The 7,500-nt window shown below is 41.1% G+C and overlaps 1 long non-coding RNA gene across 1 annotated transcript in view; it reads left to right on the forward strand.

Annotated features, from left to right (window-relative positions):
* LOC138003825 (uncharacterized) overlaps positions 1-7,500 on the forward strand; it is a 176,124-nt gene that overhangs the window by 145,034 nt on the left and 23,590 nt on the right. The window lies entirely within an intron of this gene.

The raw sequence follows: 7,500 nt of genomic DNA on the forward strand, positions 1-7,500 counted from the left end.
GTACTCCCAGAAAAATTGGGTAGGGGTGTGCGGCCCGCTTCCTAAAACCCTTACCCTATTTATGACCAAAATCTGCGATTTTCCCTACCCTTTTTATGACCTGACCAAAAAATTGATACCCTATTTAAGAGCTGACCCTTAAATCAATACCCTAGTGCAGACCTGCCTTATAATTATTTCCCTAGTTCAGACCAATGTTAAAGGCAATGTTTGGAGGGAGAGGAAGGCAAAGCGCGGATGGAAGAAGGGGGACATGATAAAGAAGTACCTTCTTCTAAATGAAAAACTAATTCAAGACTAGAGTGCAAAAATCGATACCCTATTTATGACCAAAATGACGGAAAATTGGCCAAAATCGATACCCTATTTATGACCAAAACGGCTGAAAAACCCTATCCTTTGGTGCCGCACATACCTATATAGCCCATATAAGGGAGTACCCTCCCCCCCCCCCCCGGGTCTAGCATCCAGTGGCACCAGTCAGTGCAAAGCACCATTAGCACGCGGATCTCTTCGAACAGGAGAACAAGGGGTTTCAGAAGATTTATTAGGGATCGAAACTCTTCTAACCTAATAGATTGCATTTCGGCTTGCTCAACTTCTCCAGATTTGCACATCATTATCATGGCTAAGGATTCTAGGAACAATGAGCAACACCTTTCTGTTCGGATTACATCACGCCATGATCACTCACCGAAAATCAACACTCACAATGCCAGGAATTCATCCAACCTTGTCCATGTAAACACTGCCAAGAAAACATCTGATCGGGCACCGTGCTTAAAGTTCGCAACTTGGAATATCCGTGCTCTGAACAAAAAGGCATCATCTGTGTGTGACCTGGTTATATCTAAGAGGTAGACATATTAGCTGTGGTTGAAACCTGGCTCACTACTGACAATATCTCTGGTTTAACTCTGGCTGATATTATAAACACCCTTCAGGACTTCAACTTTATTCATCTTCCAAGAGAAATGCGTGGTGGTGGTGTAGGTTTCTTTTTGAGGAAAGGGCTAAATATTAAACAAAATGAGATCACTCTGTTTAATGCTTTTGAGTACATGGATATATCTATTTCTACTCCTACGTCGTCTATGCGCTTTGTTACGGTATATCGACCTCCGCCCTCAAAGAAAAACAAACTCTCTGTCCGCGTGTTCTACGATGACTTTTCTATTCTACTCGAGAATCTTGCGGCTTCGCATTGCAACCTGATAATTACTGGAGACTTTAATTTTCATGTTGACAATCGCGAGGATGCTGATGCTTTGAAGTTTTTGGACATGTTGGAAGCAGCTGGGTTTGAGCAAAGGGTTGTGGGCCCAACCCATAAACGTGGACACACCCTTGACTTAGTTCTAGTGAGGCATGATGATTCTCTATTACGTGGCCTTCCAGAAATTGTTTGTTTTCCTAACAAGATCTCGGATCATAGTGCCATAGTGTGCACCGCTGATATACCTAAGCCCTGTGCGACAACAAGAACGTTTCAATGTAGAAAATTGCGCAAGATTGATTTGGATTTATGGAACAAGGATTTAAAGGATTCTGCATTACATAATTCTGATTTAAACGCATGCATAGATGCTAATGTATTGACTGATCAGTATAACAAGGTTCTAAGCAATCTCATTGAATTACATGCTCCTGTTCGCACTCGTACTGTGACACTACGTCCTTACTCGCCATGTTATGATGACAACTTGAGGTCTCTGAAGAGAGCTAAGCGCCAGGCGGAACGCAAATATGTCAAGTCTGGCTTAGAGGTCCATCGCCAGATATTTGAAGATCAGTGCCGCATTTACAGTGATGCGTTAAATTCTGCAAAGCAAGAATACTACAAGAATCAAATTTCAGGATCTGATCAGAAGCAGCTCTTTAGAATGATTGATGGCCTTTTCAAGGTCAAATCAGCCCCGCTCTTACCAACATGTGACTCGCCTCGGGGATTGTCTGAGAAATTTGCCACCTTTTTCTCCGAAAAAATAGTGAATCTGAAAGATAGTTTGCACTCATCAGTCTTGGCGATGATGGATTTGTCAGTAACGCCTAGTCAACCATTATGTCAGACAGCTTTCTGTGATTTCTCTGCGGTGTCTGTACGTTATATCAGCGAACTCTTAGTAAAGTCCAATACTAAGTAATGACAGGTGTCAATTGACCATAACATTGATTTCCAATATCAAAGATGTATGCTATAAACTAGCTATAGTGTAAACTGGAGTATTGCCTCCTCGATGAGCCCGTGATATGGTTACGTGATACTGGTCACATTGGCATACATGGAGGGGCTGACGGACGTACGTGCGTACGTACGGACGTTTATGACGTCATGGCTATAAAACCAAAGTTTTCTCACATCGATGGGTTACCATATTTTCTTAGCTATGGTGCTCCGCGCGCGCGCGCCTTAGGCAGGGCGCTTATACATAGGGCGTTCATAGGGCGGTGAAACGGGCAGTCCGCTCTTGGTCCAATGTGTGATGCGGAGAAGGACTGGCACGAGCGCTCCTTCCCCGCTTCCGGTAAAGTAAAGTAAAGTAAAGTGGTGCATTTATATAGCGCCCTTTCACTAACGTTTCAAAGGCGCTTTACAATGATCAATTTACCCCCAGCGGACCGGAAGCATATACAGGCGCAAATTGCAGCCGCTTCTAAGCAGTCCATGCATGCTGGTACTCATTTTACCGACCTCGGAAGGATGGAAAGCTGAGTGAACTTTAGCGGGAAAGAAGGTCGCCAAATATTCCAGTCACGGCAGAACCGGGAATGGAACCCGGGACCTTAGGATTGGAAGGCAGAGATCTTACCACTGCGCCAACCCCTCAGCCAACCCCTCAGCGCCAACCCCTCAGCCAATTAATGGCTGCCAAAAATATCCTCTCGACGAACCGGAAATATAGTTTTCTTTCTTTATTTTTAGGCCACCAGTAGTGTATTATTCAAAGGCCTTTTTGATATTTTTGACCCAAAACTCAATACCATTTTGTCTGTTGGAATACAACTCAAGTATTTTCGTCGTAAGCTGCTCAAATTTGAGTGAAGTAAGACTGTGTCGAATGCAGCTATGTCCCGCTTATCGTGACCAAGCAATGTTCCGCTGCTTCTTTTAGGAGTACTCCACATTACTCCACTCTTAATTTTACATATGTTGAAGATCGACAGCTTTTACATAACATAGTAAAAAACCAGCTGGATATATTTGGATATAGCAGCGTTTCAGAACTTCAAACTTGCTCACTTAAAATCGCTCGCGACGAATCGCCAGCCGCAGTCAATTTTACCGACAGTAAAAAACTATTTTCAAGATTTCACCCGCTTGGGAAAATCAACAAACAACAAATACGGTTTAGTCAGGGCGCTTGTAAGTTAATCTTGATGATTTAAATGAAATACGAGTGAAGCTTGCTGTCCGAAAAAGTTTGCAAATACATGGCTTTGCATGAAAACAACACCACAGAAAAGACATAAGAATTTATGAAAATGTGAAATGCTTTGGAATGTCTTTAAAGATAACAGTCCACTGCAGTCAATAACAGATCAACGTGTTACCAACTTAAACCTAGTACTTAATTACTTCAAAGCCTGGAAAAAAAGAGCTTCAACAAACATTCCACAGAAGGACAGATGTGTCAGAACACTTCATAACATGGCAAACAATAATTATTGATCTCGACGTAATATATAGACAAGACTTAAAATGGATCACAGCAAAACAATGCAAAACTGATAAGTTATTGTAAATACCATGTCCTTGCCCCGTTAGGTATGACCATACAAAAAAGTCATGCTATTCCATGGCAACTCCTTCATATTTTGTACCAACTGAGGACAAAGCAATGATTCCAGTTCCTTGCAGAATATCCTCCCGTGAGGAAAAGCAATTTGTAGCCTGTCACTACTGCTACGTTTTAATTAAGACTCCCCATCCTTTCCCAAACCCCATATTGTTTTCTTTGCCTTTGTGCAGTTTGGACACAAACAAATAAGCTAACCTGTGGCTGATCAATATGATCACATTTTGTTCCACTGTGTGAAACATAAATAAAGTAATTAAAAACATAAGCCATGGAACATACCCTAAAAAATAACAATGACTGTATTTATTGTTAGGCTTGACTAGCAACACCGCAGAGAGACCTTAAAAAATATAGCATGACTATTTCACACTCAAGGATCACAGGCATCTATTTTTGGGGGTCTGAGGGCTTATTAAAAAAAAAATTGTGGCTGATCTTTAAGCCCTTTTACTCAATCAATTAAATATATTACATATCAATACAATAACTCTGTTTCATATTGTTTTCAAGGTGTCAGTAAAAGGCCTTAATCTACTGAGTATACATACACACCGTGCAATACATACTTAATTGACCGCTACCCATAGGGGCTTTTCAGGGCCAATGAAACAATCAACGAAACAACAGAACATACATATTCCAGCACTCGGCAAGGTCCCTTTTTGACTTGTGGCTGTTTCTGCTTAGGTGGCCTCATACACCACAAGCCTTTTTGAACACATCACCACCAAGCCGGCCACTTCTGCTGAATAATTTTCAGAGTCAAGTATTTGTTAATCCCTCCTACGTGATTCAGTTTTTCATACATGTACTATCTGGCTGTTTCTGTGATCAAAGTTTTTAATTTCACCCAGAGTTTGTTTCATTTGTTAACCTTATTTTGGGGTTGAGAGTTTGCTTGAGTTTGTAAATTTCTCCCCCTCATTCTACAGACAAACCCTCACCATTCACAAACAGTATTCCCCTCATTCACCATTCACCCACAGTATCCCCCTCAAACTATCTGCTAATTAGTGAATGTTTTAGTTAGTGGAGAGAAACCCCTTCTTGTAAGGAGGATTCTTCTATCAACAACAATTAAGAAAGCTACAAAGGTTGCTAGGTTGCTATGTATTACTATTAAATAACCAATCTTACTTTAAGTTGGACAGTTCATCTTTAATTTAATATGGCTACTTCTTGGGGTACCAGACACAAATGGTAACATAATAATTATTGTTTAACCACTGTTTGCAAGACATTATATTTTGGTGCGATATTGTTTCTTGTCGCCTGTTTCCATTATTTTATGTCATCTGTATTTCGTACACAAAGTAGATGTTTTTGCCAGACATTCAGACTCCCCTCAGAGGGTTTTTGATTCAAATGCTTCACCACTCGGCAAAATTCCAGTCTTATTGATTGAGTTATAGACCCTATAATCCCAAAAATTACATTTATCACTCTTTTGTAAAGGTCATTCAAAAAATGTGGGCGATAGCATTTATGACTTTGTAATATCTTGTCTCATTTTTCCAGTTTAAATTATTTTTTTAGATTATGCAAATTAGAAGATTTGCAATGTCACACAATGTGGAAGGCAGGACTTTTATTTTCAGATAATTAATGGTATTAGGTAACAATATTTAGCTCTATTTTCTATTTTGTTTTGAAAATAGCATGCTATCATTTCTGCTTGTGAGAGCTAACCATAAATACGCTTACCAAATTCTCTTGACACTAACTACACAACTCGTCATACTAACTAGTAAGCTACGATGGTATGTCATTTAGCCTGAGGTGCACTCTGGTCAGCCTGTGTTCAGTAAGCTCTCAATAATGACAATAAACAACATTTTACCCAAATCCTGTGCCAATAATTTGTCTGAACATGACTGATTTCTAAAGCCATAATTAAACTTTGCATAACTATTGTACTCACAGTAAGGCACATAATTAGCTCAATTATCATTCAACTACAGAAAATATTGTGGTAATCAGTGGCAGATCTAGAGCTTGAGCTAAGGGTGGGGGGTTGCTTGCCATGCCGGCTTTTCCTCCTGTGGTAAGGTAGTTTTTAGGTAAATGCAAGCATTGTGATTGGTTCTTTCTTGGTTGGGATTTTGCTATGCCGACCATTTCTTTGGAAGCGGTCATAAGCTGTGTAATTTTTGTTTTTGAAAAGCCACAAATTCAAGAAACAACCATGGCCCGAGTACCATAATTATGATAAACTACTTTCTAACCAAGCTTGCCCAAGCCATACTGATGAATATTGCACCTTAGTCATTTTTGTATGGACCTCGCTGCGCTCATCTTTAGTTCCACAATGTTCAACCAATATTCCCCAGTATCGCCCTCCAGTTCGGTTAGCAAGAGCTTAATATTTCCAAGTTGTTACTTGTATTTTGACCTGCCTTTTGGGTCCTTCAACACACAGCACGAGTCGTGAAAATACTCACCAAAATATAAACAAAATGTGAAAAAAAAAAACATGGCTTATAACCTTTCCCATGGAAATGGCTTGTATGGCAAAGTCCTGAACAAGAAAGCACCAATCAAAACACTTGGATTTACCTAAAGGCCATAGGTTATAGGAGAGAACCAATCAAAAACAGAGGGAAAATGTTTGTTACATTAACATCAGCTATGTGTCTGGAACATCTGAAGGATTTTTCTCCTCGTTCAAATCAAAAAAGTCGTCTGTGATGTCCTGTAAAAACAATTCTTCCAATTCCTCGAGTGAGTCGCCGATCTCAACACTTGCCGCCATTTTGAAAAGGCTTTTTAGTAGACCCCAGTCTACTGCATCACACCTTTTTGCTCGGACCCGCTCGTTTCACCGCCCGGTCTCTTTCCGCCCTGCCTTAGGCGCGCGCGGACCTCCGCTATAACTGTTTGTTTTTTACATTTATTGCACCAAGAGTTATTTGAAGTTCAGCTTTATCGTTAATCGTTTATCGTTAGGTCGGTCCGTATAGAGGCTTGAGTACGTCCCTCGGCCTGCGGCCTCGGGCCGTACTCAAGACCTCGGGAACAGTTTTTTCCTATACGGACCTCCCAGCCGGTGAATAAGTAAGACAGTGGCTCATTGTAAGACAGGTTGTAATTGTAACTGGTGCACGGTTTTGGCGTTGTCAAAGCATTGTCGGTCTGATGACAACGCCAAAACCGTGTACCAAGAAGCCCTCAATAAAAGCGGTTACAATTACAACCCGTCTTACAATGAGCCACGCAACGAGAAACAGCAGTCACGGAAGAACCGACCAAGAAACATTCTTTGGTACAATCCACCTTTCAGCAAAAATGTCAAAACAAATGTAGGAAAGTGCTTCCTTCCTCTCATTGGCCTGCGGCCTCGGGCCGTACTCAAGACCTCGGGAACAGTTTTTTCCTATACGGACCTCCCAGCCGGTGAATAAGTAAGACAGTGGCTCATTGTAAGACAGGTTGTAATTGTAACTGGTGCACGGTTTTGGCGTTGTCAAAGCATTGTCGGTCTGATGACAACGCCAAAACCGTGTACCAAGAAGCCCTCAATAAAAGCGGTTACAATTACAACCCGTCTTACAATGAGCCACGCAACGAGAAACAGCAGTCACGGAAGAACCGACCAAGAAACATTCTTTGGTACAATCCACCTTTCAGCAAAAATGTCAAAACAAATGTAGGAAAGTGCTTCCTTCCTCTCATTGATCAACACTTCCCTGAATCACACCCA

Source organism: Montipora foliosa, chromosome 5 (assembly GCF_036669935.1).
Source record: "Montipora foliosa isolate CH-2021 chromosome 5, ASM3666993v2, whole genome shotgun sequence".
Taxonomy (NCBI): Eukaryota; Metazoa; Cnidaria; class Anthozoa; order Scleractinia; family Acroporidae; genus Montipora; species Montipora foliosa.